Raw genomic sequence first — 16,838 nt, forward strand, 5'->3', positions numbered from 1 at the left:
GACTTACTTATAGATGCTAGGGATTGATCCTGGGTTCTTCTGCAAAACCTATGCTGTAATACTGACCTGTGGCTCTTCCAAAATTGATAAGGAATCGTAACAGATTTGGCCTATATAATGCACAGAGCCACAAAATGGTTAGGCTTAGCAGGAGTCATCATTGAGGCTATAGTTAAGGCTCTCCATTTTATCTGCACTCCATGTATACTAGGATTATCCAGTCCCTCCACTGTGGTTCCATGTGACTTTTTGAATCTAGATTTCCACAGCCATTAATCCCCCCCAAAAAAGTTATATTAGGTGCATGAATGGTTGCAAAGTGGAGGTCTCTCCTGTTCTCAGACTTACCTTCAGACACATAGCCCATCAGGGCACACAACACATTCCTCTTTTATTTCTTTTAAAGGAGGGCTGGAGAAAGGATTAATTTCACTGTCCTGATGGTCTGCTACCTGTTTAATTAAAAAAAAAGAAAGAAAGGAATTGTCAGCTGGCTAGCCCCACAAAGGTGACTGAGATATTAGGCAGGAAGTAGGGAAACCAGTCTTTCACTTCCAGGAGTGGCATGTCTATTGCATGGACCATGGAAAATTCTCACAAGCAAATGCATCAACAGGCAGCAACCTTATCCAAGTGTTGCATGTATAGGGTTGAGAAAGACAAGTAAGAAGGATGCCCCTACATGTCCTGGCTCTGCTTTCTTAATCTCTGATTCTCCCTTGGTAAACAGGACAATTTTTATTTATTTATTTAACAAATTTGTATGCTGCTGAAATAAAAAAAATGACTTTCAATATAAACCATCTCCATACAAAAATAAAAATACAACAAACATTGAAAAAAAGACAAAGAAAATAAAATATGGCAGCATCAAATCAAATCACGGGAAATTTCTCCTAAAAAGGCTTGGTCTATAAGAGCTTGCTCAAAACCAGCAAAGGGAGCCAGCCTGATCTCCACTTCTGCTTCCATTTGCTTGGACCTGAGTAGAATTCTTGGGCCCACTGAAAAGCTAATTAAAAGTCCCTTGCCCACTTTCCTATCCAGTATAGGAACATTAGGGACACTGGAGTGGGACTGGTATCCCCATCCCATCCCTTTTACTCATTTGTTGTTGAGACCTGTGAGAATGGCAAGCTCAAGAAATGAGAACCACTTGGATTTCTGGAAAGATTTGTATTACTAGGGTAATGTAACAAAATCTTGAAAATTTACTGAAGTAATTCCTCCTGCACAATTTACACCCTGTAAACGAGTTACTTTGAGTTTCTTTCTCCTCCCATTCTTCCCTCCCCTGGACTCCAGATTCTCTTCTGTAATGGCCCTGTTTTCTCCTTTAACTTTCTTGCTGCTGCCTCTATGCTCCCAAGATCTGCTAGGCATTCTACCACATTTGTGTTCAGGACTTATGCTAATTTGAAAATTCATGAATTATGCTAAATTGAAAATTGCAAAGACAGTCCTAAAGTGAAATACTCTTGTTAGGGAAGTTCTGTAGTAAGATATACAATTTGTTCTTTAAAAACACTGGAGGAACATTTACTGCTCAATTTAATTTATTTAGCTTTAAAAAATAAAAGGGTATTCACAAATGTTGTGGTAATGTGCAATAACTCAATATTTATGAATTATGGATTGTTGTTTTCAGTTGGTAAGCTCTGTTTATAATTTGCTTAAAAATTGAAAAATTAATGTGCTGGAACGTTTTCTGAAAGGCTCATAAAAAGTTGAGGACCAAAAGCGAAATGTATCTAAGCTTCTGTTAATTATGATTAATTACTTATCCAAAAGATTTTTTAGAAGCCTCTTAACAACAATGAACCATAATTATTGAATATCAATGAAACCATGAGAGGCTGACTTTATTCAGCATTTCTTACAAAGGATGACATGATCATTGTTTCTATTCCTAAATATATTGGCCAGTTCAGATGAACCAAGAAGGTCCAGTCCTTAGAAATATGTTAATTTAGGCAGGAGTGGTAGAACTGAAGACTAGGTTTCTTCTGATATGGAGTCAGCCTCTTAATGTAGTGTGTAATATTTCAAGAGTGTCAAGACTGCCTCCTTTTGAATTTTTTTTCTCTTCATTTTGCAGCTTTGGTCTCTAACAAAGAAAATTAACTAAGGATTGTCACTGATAAACTTTTATAATTAAATGTTTCACACCATCAAAGAATTTAATTGTATTATTTTTTCAGACAAATATACATACATTAGTGCTGGATCTTTGCTAAATTTGAGATTACTTTATTGGATTATGCCAGACTGCTATAATTACTGCTTTTATATTATACAGAATTACTTTAGGGCCATTTAAACATAGCCAGGGACATACAAGGAAACTTACATTGTAACTTCAAGCTTTTGCATTTAGGTAAATGAAGCAGCTGTCTTGGGTTTTATTCATAAAGGTGCTTTATTTAGTAAAGCCAAAGCTTATGGCACACACAGCAAAGAAGAGGTGCTCATTTTGCTGCAGTAATTCAAAACAGCTGGCACCAACTTGAAAAGAGACTGTCACTTGAGTATTTTTTCTCCTATGCATGTACACTCACTTTTTGATAGCTGGAAAAAAAAATCCACTTAAAACCAGCAGCAACAGATTAACATAATCTAAGTACAAATAATTCTCTCCCCTCTTTGCCTTGGCAACAAAATATTGTAGGAAATATAGGTGAGTATGATGGTTGAGGAAGGTTTAAAAAATGAAGACAGAATAAAAAAGTATAACAATAGATGGGCTGTATGCAAATATACAGAAAGTGTGACTTCATAAATAAGAAATAAGCAAAAGGTAAAACTTCCCATAGACAGTATTATGTGTTTTAAAATTAATGGCAATACAGACAGCAATATCTGTGCCTTTTTCTCAGAAATAGGCATCAGGGTAAAAGTTTTTCCTATTTTATTTGGAAGGACAGAGCTAAGAATTTGTTTTATTTTTGTTAGTATTACGTATTTAAAATAAAATGTATGTGTATCTAAACCTCAGTTTAGCATACAAACATTTTGTATTATTCTTTTATCAACTATAGCTGTTTTGCAAGGTATCACCCAATCTTGAATAGATAATCTGGTCACAATGAATCAAATTGCAATGACTTCTCAGTGGGAGTTCTGGAATATAGTGGTTGGCAACCTTCTGGTATCTATCTATGTGGTTGTGACTTGGATGGCACATAATCACTCAATGAAAACTTCCCGGTGACCAAGTGTTGCAGTTAATATATAGGGGAAGGACTGAGATCTCCATTGTCTGGAGCAGTCACATAATGTAAGCCAGGTTATGTCATATGTATGAGAAGTATATGATTTGGGTATATTTTTCTGGAATTTTGCGGGAGTCCTGAGCCTATTTTAGGGCATACAGTAGAGTTTTTGAGTTTTTCTGCTGCAAAATTATGGAAACCCTGACCACCAATTTTAGGCAATAAGAATCAAAGGGATATCTAGAAGCTGCAGTCAATGAGTCTAAATGGATTGAGTATGGGGGTGACCTTGAAGAGAATCCAATGCCTTCTCCAAAACAAAATTCCTGCAGAATGCCACTGCCAGAATTTTAACCAGGGCAGTTGGATTTTAAAGAGTTAAGCAGGCAGGCCATCTACCTCAAGGTCCTGGTACTCTTAAATGGCTTAGGACCCATATACTGGAAAAAAAGTGCCTCGCTATACACCAGTTTGTCTACATTAAAAATATCAAAAGACCTTCCTTTCTATGTCTCCTTGCCAGAGAAAGTTTACTTTATGGAAAAAAGGTTAGAGCCTTCCCTCTGATGGCATTTTGGATTTAGAAGACATTACTTTTTAAGAGTGTGGGAGTTTGACCAGTGGAAATATTTTAGTACTGGGCTACAATTTGTTACTAGCACAGATGATAGTTTATGGTTAGGATCTGTTTTGCTCTTGTTCAATTGTCATTTGATCTTATGTGGGATTGTTACATATTGTGCATGATTAGCTTTATTTATGCCTATATTACAGCACTGATACCTTTGGCTAGAGGGTAATGCAAAATCAATTTAGAATATAATATATTATTAATAAAGAGAAAGGAAGAGAACAGAAGGTCATTCTGGGGATAAATGGCAGAAAGAATCATAAATGGGGGGACATGTGGGAGAGGGGAGAGTTTACTTGCTTGGGGAATCTTCTGTATTAACTTATAGCAGATTGCACTGTGGGTCAATATACAGAGTTTATTTCATTTTCCCATAACAACATCATTCACTGCATTAGGCATGAGACTACTGGTTTCACTGGAGGAGAAAAGTTGCAAGGCTATAGAATGAGGGAAGATTAATAGAGAAAATATGCTGGACTGGATAAAAATTCTTTCAATCTTATTTCAAATTTTATAAGCAGCTGTGTGTGTTTGTGTGGTGCGTGCATATGTGTATGCATGTGTGTGTTTCCCTGTTCACTGAATTCAGTGTGGTTACAGAAGTGTTGCTATGGTGACTGTTAGTGACAGCTGTTATGTTGTGCTCCTCAGAGAAATATATGATAATAATGGTTAGCCTTCTCAGGGGATAGGCTGGCATTAAAGCCTGAAAATAAAATGAACAGGTAGTGATTTACAAAAAATATTTATATATGTTATTTTCTGCAGTGATTAACATCTTATTAGTCTCCAAAAAGTATTCATTGTACAAGTATTGTTAAATAAGGTGAATAGCTTACCACAGTGGAAAATAGACAGTTTTCTTCTAGGTATGTCTAGATAAGCCATGAGATCAGGGCATTTTACATCTTGTTGGCTTTACATAATCAAGTCTTTCTTGGCTTTTAATGAAGAACCTAAATATTTTTGTTGGTATTTCAAAGGTAGAATTTAGAATATTGCAGTGAGACCTCTGGGCATGATCTGAAATGATTTGGAAGAAATACTTCACACCTTGCATGAGCATGAATGTAACACCTTTCTGCTATTTATTAAAGCAGCCCCCCTTTTTTTCAAGCGTCTGTGTGAGCCTGTGTGAAAAAAGGTGCATCTGCTTTAAGGAGTTGATTCATTAAAGTAAATAAGTTAATGTGATTCTTAAAGCAGATATATCTTTTTTTTTTCCTTGCTGGCATAGAAGCCTGAAGAAAGAGAAGCTCCTTCAATGAATATCAGAGGTACTGTGCTCATGCTTCTGAATCATTTTTGAAGTAGACACAACTTGTACATGTACATTAACCAAGTATACAAGTCAAAGTCCAAATTTGTTTGTAAAGCTAAGGAGACTAATAAACACCGCCTAGAGTCACTTGTATAGTGAGATGGGTGGCATATATAAATTTGAAAAATAAATAAATAAATAAAATATAATCTTAATCCCTGATATTGTACATTGGAGAAGATCATTATATGGCAGAGGACCAGGCAGGCAGTATGATGGTAAAGACTTGAAGTCATGGTATTCCCAAAACAGAAAGAGATCCAAAATTAAGCCATTCATATAAGAGGCATCTGATTTTTGAAGCCTGTGTAGCAAATGCATGGTCCTCCAAATTCCTTCAGTAGGAGACAGAATACAAAATAAATCCAATTAGTTGAAAAGTCAACCCAAACTATCATTTTGGATTGAGCTGGTGTAATCTGGCAGGGTTTGCAATAGTGTAGAAGATGCACTACTTAACTCCCTGGCGCTTTAGTTACTCTTCTGTAAAACTCTCTTCTATTTCCCTCTAAATGTTGAATTAGTATGTGGAGGGATTAGCCCTTCCCTCAATTATTTGCAGTCACCTCTGGCTTCCAAATAGGAAGGAAATATGACAGATCTTATATTTTTTAAAAGATTTACTTGTAGATCTATACACATGAACAAGAAGCATAATTGTATTGGAATTCCCAACTGTAAATGTAGTCTATAAATGTAGTCTATAAATCACTCAGTTCTGCTCAGAAATATAGGCTCTAAGGCAGGAGAATGCAACTTGTTTTTAGGCTGAAGGCTACATTTGGTCTTTTGTGACATTCCAGGGGCTGCATTCCAAAAGATAATGGGTTCCACTGGGACAAAACAACATTTTAATTTAATTTCATTTACATTTTAAATTCAGATAAAATTAAATATGATTACTCTCTAGTCATGTATTAATTTCCTCATTTTGCCACTGTAAATTCAGCTCTTGGTTAGACTTGGCAGAAGGCTAAGGTTGAAAACAAGAATGAATCCTCAAATAAATTGTCAGGACAAAGAAGTCAGAAATATTTATCTATTTATGGTTCAGAGTTTAGGCTTCCTCATCCTGCCTTTCCAAGTTGACAGATACTTGGTGAGTTGTTTAATGGCATTGAGAAGAAGCTGAGATATGTTTACATGATGTATCCTTCTAGGCTGGGAACTGCTGGTTCCTGCCTCCCCAGATTCAGCCTTTAGATCCTCAACTTTTCCAAGCAACACTTCTCTATTCTAAAGAACCTATGGAACTATGCTGATTTTAATAATCTTGCATTTTTAAATAACATATTATAACTTCCTTTAAGAGAAGCTTTATATTTTGTGATGCAAAACAGGGATAGGCACAAACTAGGTTTGCCCTCTGGATCTTTTTTATTGTGGGCATGCTGTGGAAAAGGGATTGTGGGTTTGTCATCCAAAACATCAGGATCACACCAGATTGTGGGTATGTGCACGAGTGCCTGGTTAATTTCATGACTTAGTAAGAGTTTGCAATTTAAATTCAACATTCATTCCTCTCTGCTATGTTTGAAATGGTAAGATTGCTTATATCTAAATATAAGATTATATGGATTGAACTAGGAAAAGGCTTTATTTAAATTAAGTCATTTGGACATTTTGAAACAGCTATTAACCAGAGTGTTTTACAACATGTCTTAGATGTCTCCTGTCAACTTTCTTTTTTTTTTAAAAGGACAGTTGATTGCAGGTTCTACTATGCAGAACTCAGCTCCATATGTTGTGACTCTATTGAGGTCCAAACGCTGTCCTTCCATCATCAGGACATAAGGTTGGCAGTGTTCTTAGGACATCTGCTTAGAGACTTCTTCCAACAGTTTGGTAACCAGTCTGTCTCTTGACCCTTTCGTTTCATATCATGTACTGCTTTTTTCACTGGGTTTGTGAAATGGTGCCTTTTGTTTGGACAGCTATGAAGATTCTCTTTAGCTGATTTGTGTTCTTCCCTTAGATACTGTACTCCTTTTACAGAAACTAAATGTAGCATATGTTTTTCTTTAGCTCTCAAGAAGACTCTTGACAAGAGTGTTCAGCTCTAGATAAACGGAGCATATCAACGTTTTAAAAGTATTTTCCATGACTCTTGTGTTCATGCATAAGCCTTTTTCAGCATTCCTCTTCATAATTCACTTATGTTTGTTTTTGAGGGTGGAGCTCAAATAGGCTACCTCTATGTTTTAATCAAAGACTATGCACTATATGGGGGGGGGGAGCAAGATCTTTGGGTTTATAACTGTACTTATTATAATACATTTGCTTGCACTTGGAGAACATAGAGTCAGTTCTGTCTGCAAGCCTTTTCTTCGATTCTTTCCTGTAAACCAAAGTTACAAAATAGTCTGCAACCATATTCAGGATAGGGATAGGAACAATTAAATTCATGGAAGGAAAGCATGAGAAGAAATCTCTGGTGGAAAAAAAAGATGAAAGATTTGTGATCTCTCTAATTTGTTTTGCATAAAATAAATATGTTTCAACAGCTGAACTTTTCTGAATCTCAAGGAATAAACTGAACCATGGAAGAGAAATAACTTGTTCTTACTACAATTACTTAATACAGAATTACTACAATTACTTACTTGTAATTGTAATTGAACTGAAAACTCATCTCGCTGTTTTCTTTTTTAATATAAAGTTCTTCATTGATTTCATTATGTCCTTGAGGATTATAAAGTACCTACAAGGATTATGTTCCTTTTCTAAATTCATTGACCTCTGAATTAATGACATGAAATCCCAGGAAGATAATGTGTATATTCTCACTTTCCCAATGTTGAGCTTTTCAAATCTCACTCTCTCCCTCAGCCATATGTACCTTCTGTTTTCCTGCCACAGAGTCATCATTTTTCATTAGTGGTAACTGAAACCTGCATTGTGAATTCCCACATTTGAAGAAGCTGCTGAGAAATTATAGTGATGATTTAATTACCTGTGGAAAGCATGTTACCAGGTTCTCCAGGGAATGATTTCAAACCCAGAGAGAATTGTGTAAATAGGTGCAAAGTGAACAATAATAATAAATTATGACAACCAAAGGCTATGATTACAGTGATTGGCTGATGCTAGATAATGCTTCCACTTGGCAACAATTAAACTAATATAGTAAATATGCAAGGAGACTTCAGATTTTGAGATAGTCATCCAAAGGTTTTCAAAACTCAAGTCATCATTTTGTGTCATAGTTTCTGGCTAATCTTTAAAAATGGCTTAGGTATGCAGGTAAAAAAAATGTAATTAGGGCCACAGTGAAATATTTTTTGTTTGAAGTTAGAATAAATCTAATTTAAATCTTAGGTCTAAATATTTTAAACCTCTGATTATATGCTTGCAACTGAGTCAGTTTGGAAACCTATTCTATATGTATTATAAATTATAAATTTATAATTATAATACAATTATAAATCAAGGATGTGCAATCTTTTGATGATTAGGGCCAGCATTTAACATTTGGGAGGGTCCAAAGGCTAGCCAGATAGTTTGGATTTTTAAAAAATTTTGGCCTCCATCTACCTCCCTGTTGCAGACTCTGGTTTTTTTTGTTTTTTTTTTGGGCTCTGCTTCAGTTTCCTCTCCCTTCTGTGGGAGGTGATTGAAAACTAGAGCTATATCTGGGCTGCAAAGGTACGGATCAGCATTAGTTTGCAGCAGAGAGCTTCCTTTAATTCAGAATGGTCACATGAATATATATATTAATAACAAAAAGTAGAAAGCGTGACCATCCTGTATTCTACACACAGTACTGCAGACATTTGCATTTCCTCTCCATTTTAGAGCTTACATTACAATTATATATTTTGGTGTTTGTTGTCCTATTTCAACATGGTGGTCAACTGGGATTGGAGAGGGCCCTGGTGGTTTAGAAAAAAAGGGATTTGGGGGCCTGAAGTTGTCACCCATTTTCTAAATCTGTGGCTGCATTTCACATGTAAATGGTGCACGTACATGCTGCATAACATACCTATTTGCTACAGCTAGACAGAGTCTCTAAGAAGGGGGTTGCAATCTGGAAGCCAACATTTTGCCATCTACTTTAATCAGTTATGAAGGTATTTAAAGTTTAAAAAACATTGACCAGTAGAACGAGCAGAAGGTTCAGGGACAGAGTGCAAGGAATAATTAATGATCCATTTACCTCTAGCAGTTACAGAGTGTTGACTGCCTGAAGACTCAAGGCTACTGCAGTCTGTCACTGTGGTTTCATCACTCATTTACTAATTGCAGTAAATAGCATTTCTATGGATCCCATGGTGCTCATTTCTGTATAGTACTAGCATCACATGGAAACAAGGGTCCCCCCCCTTCAATTTTTGAAACAGCTGTTGAATCCATCAGTTAAAAGAAAGTTCAGCTGGGGTTAGTTGAGAAAGGAGGAAAAGGGTATATTTTTCTGGTTGTATTAAAATAGATGCTAAATAAATGGAGACACATAAATCTATAATAATCATTTACTGAGGTATACATTGTTAACTCCTTATAAATGAAGCTGTGAAAGAATAGTGCAGTGATATACATATTCCTTAGTGGGGATTACTTTCAGAGAAGTCTCCTTAAGATGGCTGCATTTTACATAGGAACACAATTTTTCAGAAGCCATTCGCCACTCTGGATATAATTTTATAGATATAAGTGCAAATAACTCTGGAATTTGAATTTATTTATTTGTAACAGAGTAAAGTGTGACTCTAGATTCTGACTTCCTTTTTCAGTTAAGAAAAGTGTGCATATAACAGTGTTTTGAGAACAGAATGTGTTTCTTATCCAGGCATAATTAGATCTCATCTGATAGAGAAATCTGCATCTGAAGTTTCCATCTTTTATAGAGCTTTTATGGATGCTGTCACAAAATGGCTGCCATGGTGATCATGGCCAATCACAAAATAACAATTTACTTGAGGCTTTTAATATATAAAAATATTAAGAAATGGATTATATCATAAGTATTTATGGACTAAATCTATTTCACCAGAGACTTTTTTTTTCTGAGATAAGGATATAGATAACACACTAACCTGAGTACCATCTTGGAATTCTTATAGTCTCCTTCAATTTTAGAATACCTATAACATATTATAGAAATTCTAATTGCTTCCTGTGTCTTAAAAATTACTTAATGTTTGTACATGTAAGGTCAAAGGTAACTTTTATTTTTAAAAATGGACCATGGAGTATTGTGAATTCTGCCTCTATGTGAACTACATGAACAAATAAAAGCTACAGTGAATTCTTGTAAATAATATATTTTAAATTTTATCTTAAGTTCTCAGTATCTTTTAAACATAAGTCTCATGGGTAAATTTAATATTTTTAATCGTGTGACTGTCATTTCTGTGTTATGAACCAAATAGAAAAGCAGTAACAGCCCCAAATTTAAGTACTTAACATCTCTGTAATTGTGATAATCTTGTAACCTACTAAACACTGATCCATTGGTTACGGTCTAATTAATGTCTGTATTGAATGTGCCAGTGATAGAAGCAATGCATGGTTCTACAGGTAGTTTGGCTTTCATTCGGTGATTTAAATAGCTACCTCTCCTTAGGATTGACTGGCTGACAATTGTAATAGGTGGCGGTTCTGGCAATTAATTGTCCGTATAATACCTGAAATTCAGATTCCACTGAAAGCTGAGATTAACGTGTTCACAACAGAGTTTTGAGAAATATTACTTAAACCACCAGTCGCTGGGAGTTAGGTGACATATACATTCAATAAATGATTACTGTGATTATTATTACCAAATGTATGAATATTCTCAGCAGAAAATTCACTTGAATTATGTAGGATCCCTCTGTCGTGTAGTATGCCTGAAAAGGTTCTAAATCTGTGTGGAATCCTGCATGTATAGAATGTGGCCGTCCTCCACTGCTGAATTTATGCATCCAACGCTTGTGCAATGAGGAAACCAAGAATGATAATGTGACAAACAGGGTTGGGCCAACTGATGCAGTTCCTTTCTCTCTTGGACTGCCTGCCTGATTAATTATAACAGTGTGCAGAAATAAGCAGCAAGAAGCATAACTGCTGCCTGTGATGGCAAGTTGAATATACTAAGTTATCTGAAATGCTGGAAAGCAGGAGATAACAGAAGCGAAAGAAAGAGAGGCAGGACACTAAATGGGAATAGATCTTTGTCACAAAGATAATAGGAAAGTATTTTTGATTGGTTTATAAACCTGTTAGGAACCCATCAACATACTGAAAATTTCCAATGAGCTTGGATCAACAGTGCTCTGTAGGAATGGAAAGACATGCTTCTTATACATGGTCAGTTATCTCCAGCTACATCATACGCTGTTCTGTAGGTCTCCTTGTGCAGTCAACAAAGGGCTGTTTCCCCAGTTTCTGTGGCCATTGATAAGGATTGTGAGAGCTGAAATCCATACATCTAGACGAAGGTTAGATTGAGGAATACTTTCCTAGTGCATAGAAATAGAGGTTCAAGTAGCTTAGGGACCTGCACTAGGGCAGAGATGAATAGAAAGTGCCATGCTGAACTGTGTTATACATTTCCACCCACATAGACTTTCTTTGTTGGGAATGCAAAAATGAGAGCGTAAGTGTAAAGCTTAGCTTTAGGAATAAAACCTATAGATTTCAGTGAAGAGGTATACTAGAAACATCCCTTGTATTGCTTCTGTTAATTGAATTAAAATTACTAGTGAATTAAAAAACTAGTGCTAATAATGCTGTAAAGTAGTTCATGCTTTAGGTTCAAATTGATGTTTTCTAAAATGATTGAACAGCGTTTTATATCTGTTTCAGGACCTCCTGTAATCTTTTTACTTGCCTACTATATAAAGACAAATTAGAAAAAAACCCAAAATTATTTAGGAAAGCTGTATGATATCAGATTCTGAAATAAAATTTCAATTATCTGCTTTGTGAGTCTCAATTTCCATATGAATTATAATACTTCAAAGCCTGTTTTAGATGTGGAGCCGTTGGTGCTCTCTGAGCTTGGTTGTTTGATTGCAGGCATTTCATTACCCAGCTAGGTAACATCATCAGTACAAATGAGTGTGGGTTTTGCTCCCTGTTTATATACAGTAGCTTGCCCTGCCAGTGTTGATGGGGGTGTGGTTTTCTCATTGGTAGTTCCTTGATTAGAGTATTGTTTTCTGCTTGATTGTTTTTCTGGTGTTAATCCCTGCTTATCTGGGTGTGGGCTGCTGGAGAGGATATGTTCTGATCTTTTTGTTTCCTTCTTAGTTTTTTTATTGTCTCTTTTGAATGGTGTGTAAATGTGGTTTATCTCTATGTATCTATTGATGGCTGATGTTTCTGAGTGCCAAGCTTCCAGGAATTCCCTAGCGTTTTTGGATTTAGCTTTGTCTAGGATGCTCAGTTTCTTAGTCAAAACTGTGGTTGAGTCTGTCCATGTGAGATTAAGGAGTTTTCATTGTGTCTTCTGACTGCTGCTTGGTGTTCATGGATGCACTCTGCTAGTCTTCTCCCTGTCTGTCCTACATAGTGGCTGTTACAGTCCTTACATTGTATGTTGTATATGACTCCTGTTTTTCCTTCTTGGGCTACTGGGTCTTTTGGTTTTGGAGTGCTCTAGTTGGTTTGTGTGCTACGGTGATGCTGTGTGGTTATAATAGTCTGTTGGTTGTTTCTGATATGTTTCTGATGTGTGGCTGTGTTATCCTTTTCATAGCTTGTGTTGGTTGTACTGTAATGGGTTGAGTGTTCAGGCACTTTTTGATAAAGTTGTGTGGGTATCCATTTTATTGGAAGATGTTGTATAGGCGATCTGTTTCCTTGTTCTGGTGTTCTGGGTTGCAGTGTGTTTGTGCTCGTCTGAATAATGTTCTTACACAGTTCCTCTTGTGGGAGGGTGGGTGGTTACTTTGGTAATGGAGTACTTGGTTAGTGCGGGTTGTTTTTCAATAGACTTGTGTTTCTAATTTGCTGCCATTTCCTCTGCTGATGAGGATATCCAGGAAGGGTAGTGTGTTGTTGTTTTCTTCTTCCATTGTGAATTGTATTCCTTTGAAGATGTTGTTGATTGTTTCACGTGTCTTCTCTAGTTGTTACTTTTTTATTATGACGGTGTTGTCTACATACCAGATCCATATTTTTGGTTGTATGCATGGGAGTGCTACAGTTTCTAGACACTGCATTACTGTCTCTGCTATGAGTCCTGTGAGTGGTGATCCCATGCGTGTTCCTCTGATTTGTTGGTATATTTGTCCCTCATACTGAAAGTAGGTAGTGAGGCAGAGGTTGGTGAGGTCCATGATTCTGGGTATTTCGATCTTAGTGTATTTGGTTAGGTTGGGTGTGTTGTGTAGTACTGCTGCTAAGGATTTTTTTGCTAGTTCTGTGTCTATAGATGTAGAGTTCTGTGGCATCAAATGTAACCATAATTTCATCTTCATCTATTTTTAGGTCTTTGATTTGTAGAGGCAATGTTTTAGTTGTATTTTCTGCTAAAATATGAGCTCTGAGAGCTCATGTGATGTGCTGCTCACGTGATATATTCTGCACATTCTAAAATGTACAATATTTAAATCTCTTGCAGAATATGGCACCTACCTTTCTAATACAGTTATAAAAATTGAAGGTGAATCCTTGACTAAGCTGGGTCAAGAATACAAATTATATCATCTCTAGATTGGAATCGGAGATTCTTCTTTGGCAGAATGAAATATTATGAGGTTACAGTGCTGACAGGAATTGCTGGCATGATGCTATAGAGCCTGTTTGGATTATAAAGGGATTAAGTACTAATGGGATAAGGAAGATACTCTTGAAGTGAAAAGACAAAATGGATGATTGTTAAGAAAAGACTCATAGGTCCTGCAAGTTCAGCACTGTGGTCATGGGTTTGTCAATATTAGAAGACTGGGGAAAAGCTTGATATTGTCTATTTGAATTATGTCTAGAATTTAAATAACGGAATTAGTTAATGTCAACTTCAAAAATTATGCATGGCAAACCTTCCCAGTGCTTTTAATATGCATTCACATGTGCCAGAGACAGGAATGGAAAACTCAATATTTAATCATCCAATAATTATTTTTCTGTTTAAGTAAACCACAAAGGAATAATTTGGGATCATACTGATTGTGCTGTTATCTAGAAAACATGACCATTGCACAATGCAAAGTGAAAGAAAAGTGCTTCCAGCTGGAGCTCAGCTAAAGAACATTTGGAAATTAAATAGGATTAATAAATGAGTAATTGGCATTTGCCTATGGCAGAAGTGCAGCTTTGGATTTTATGGCAAGAATTCTGTGAAATACCTGAGCCTATGTCCTTGAGTACTTGGAATAAGGATGTTAAGTACGTGATAGAAAGCAGCTGGTGTTCACCAGATTCCATGTGGCTTTAATGATTTTTCTCTCTTATCACTTACTTTCTTTTTTTAAAAAAGGATCATAGATATAGGAATATTGTGCTCACAAATGGCTGGACATTATGTCCCTCAGTATAGCAGCCATATTTTCTGCCCAGGTTGACAAATGTGAGTGTTGCTCTTGGTGCTTCATGGACAGGGTCATCCCTGTTTTGTCTGCTTCAAATCTAATGTTATTAGATTACCCTTAATAATGAGCAGTGATGTGATAGTGTAATACCAGCACTATTAATCTATATAAGTGGATATATTATTATACATTATGCCCACATATTTCAATATATGTCTTTTTAACTTGCATTTTAGAACACTTTTAGAAAATCTGTACTGCATTGATTCTGACTACTCTGAAACAAGCATACAAGCACCATGTTATACGGAAAATCGATGATTATGCATACTTACATGCTTCCATCTTCCAAAAATCCACTGTTTGCAGCCAAGCTTTAAAATGCAAGGCATCTGTTCAGACTCATCCAAGAGAGACAAACAACCGAAGTTGTTTTGCACACTTTTCAATTTGGAACTCATCCATTGCAAATGGCCAAGATACAACTGTTTCTGACTGAATAATAATCATCCATCTGATGAAGTGGACTATACTTTGCAAAAACATGCTATAATAAATGTGTTAGACTTTTAGAATCACAAAATGGCATTCTATTGCAATGTTTTGCTGCAACAGCCTAATGACATTCATCATTTGGATTTTTCAGACCCAAATTAGCACCAGTGATTTGCCATGTTAACTAACTACCTAGGATCTGACTAATGCAAACTGCTTCCCATGGAATAATATCTCCTGTATTCATACTCACCAGCATTATCCAGTATTTGGTGGGGGCAAGAATATAAATTTGGTGAAACATATTATATCTAGTCACCTCCAGCCACCAGTAACAAAAAAGGCCCAGACTGAGAATCTATAATAACTGGTTTGTGGACAATAACAGTAGAATAAATCTGCTTTACTTCGCTTGTCTTAGGTTGTCAGTTTACATTTTCAGTAGAGAATGGAAGTAAAGGTATCAGGTATATTTATAAAGTAGGATAGATTGCCTTGCCTTCAAAGATGAGGGAGCTTGCAGTACAGGGTCTAAGCATTACATCCACTGCATGAAGATGTATTTTCTCTCCCCCCATTTTTTTTTTTTGCAAGGTTGATGCATGTTTCATGTAACCTTTAAGATGACAGCTTGAATGTCTAATAAGATTGAATTATTCAAAAGCCATTAAAGATTGGTTTCATGGTGGTGATAACATGCCCTCCTGTACTTATCTCCTAGAGCTCTTTTTCCCATTTTGAACTTTCAAAGCATAACATAAAATCAAGTATATAAAGCAATATTACACAAAATGAATTATGCATATGTTGTTCTTGGCATCGTGTTATGAGTATAGTTACTTCATACCCTTCTTTGCTAACATTTCTCCATCTTTAAAAATATGATTTCAAAGAAGTACTTTTCTACAAAAAGCTGTGATGTATCATGGATTCCATATGCAGAAGGATAGTTGCCTTCTTTGCACAATTGGCTGATTTAAATTAATAGAAAAACAAAATATGTACATTCTTAGCAGCTAAGGCTGCTACAAAAGATGGTAATAGCTGTTGCATCTTGTCTTTTAAAACACTGAAATATTTGGAATTTGTCTTTTTTCCTATTAATGTGGGTGAATTAAAATTAATTTCTAAATAGGCAAACAGAGAAAGAGATGGAGAGAGAGAGAGATTTTAATTCTGTTTCTCATGGGCATTTTTTGAAATGTGCAGCTCCAGCAGGGGGGAAATGCACTTTATGTAAAAATTATTCAATACTTGCTGACTTAAATAGTGTTTGTAAAAAGTGGAGACTCCCTAGAATTCTTACCCTTCCAAAGACACTCGATTACAATTTATGCTGCTGAACAATTGTATAGCTGAACAAAGCAAACTATTGATTTATTTATGTAAAACTCTGTCCAAGGCAAAGATTAAATGAAAAGTCCATTTTACTTAAGATAGTCTGATTATTATTTTTATTGCACACCAAATAATAAATAAGCACCCAGATCTGATTACAGGGCCGTTACAAAACTGCCAAAAATTCATGAAAATTGGAACACTGTTGGGCCAACCTGTAGGATAAGAGCTTTAGGTTTGTGTTAACTCGTCAAAAAATTAGGTGCTATCCTTTAAAGTAAACATGCTATAGACTAATTATGATTAATTTTTAAAGTGTGGGGCTGTTCATTGAGTTGGGAAAGTCCCTAAATTCAGACTAACACCTGCTGTTGTTTCAGCTG

The sequence above is a fragment of the Python bivittatus genome, unplaced genomic scaffold (genome assembly GCF_059951505.1).
Source record: "Python bivittatus isolate LINGU-HERP-01145 unplaced genomic scaffold, Pbiv_v1 ctg000480_np1212, whole genome shotgun sequence".
NCBI classification, from domain to species: Eukaryota; Metazoa; Chordata; class Lepidosauria; order Squamata; family Pythonidae; genus Python; species Python bivittatus.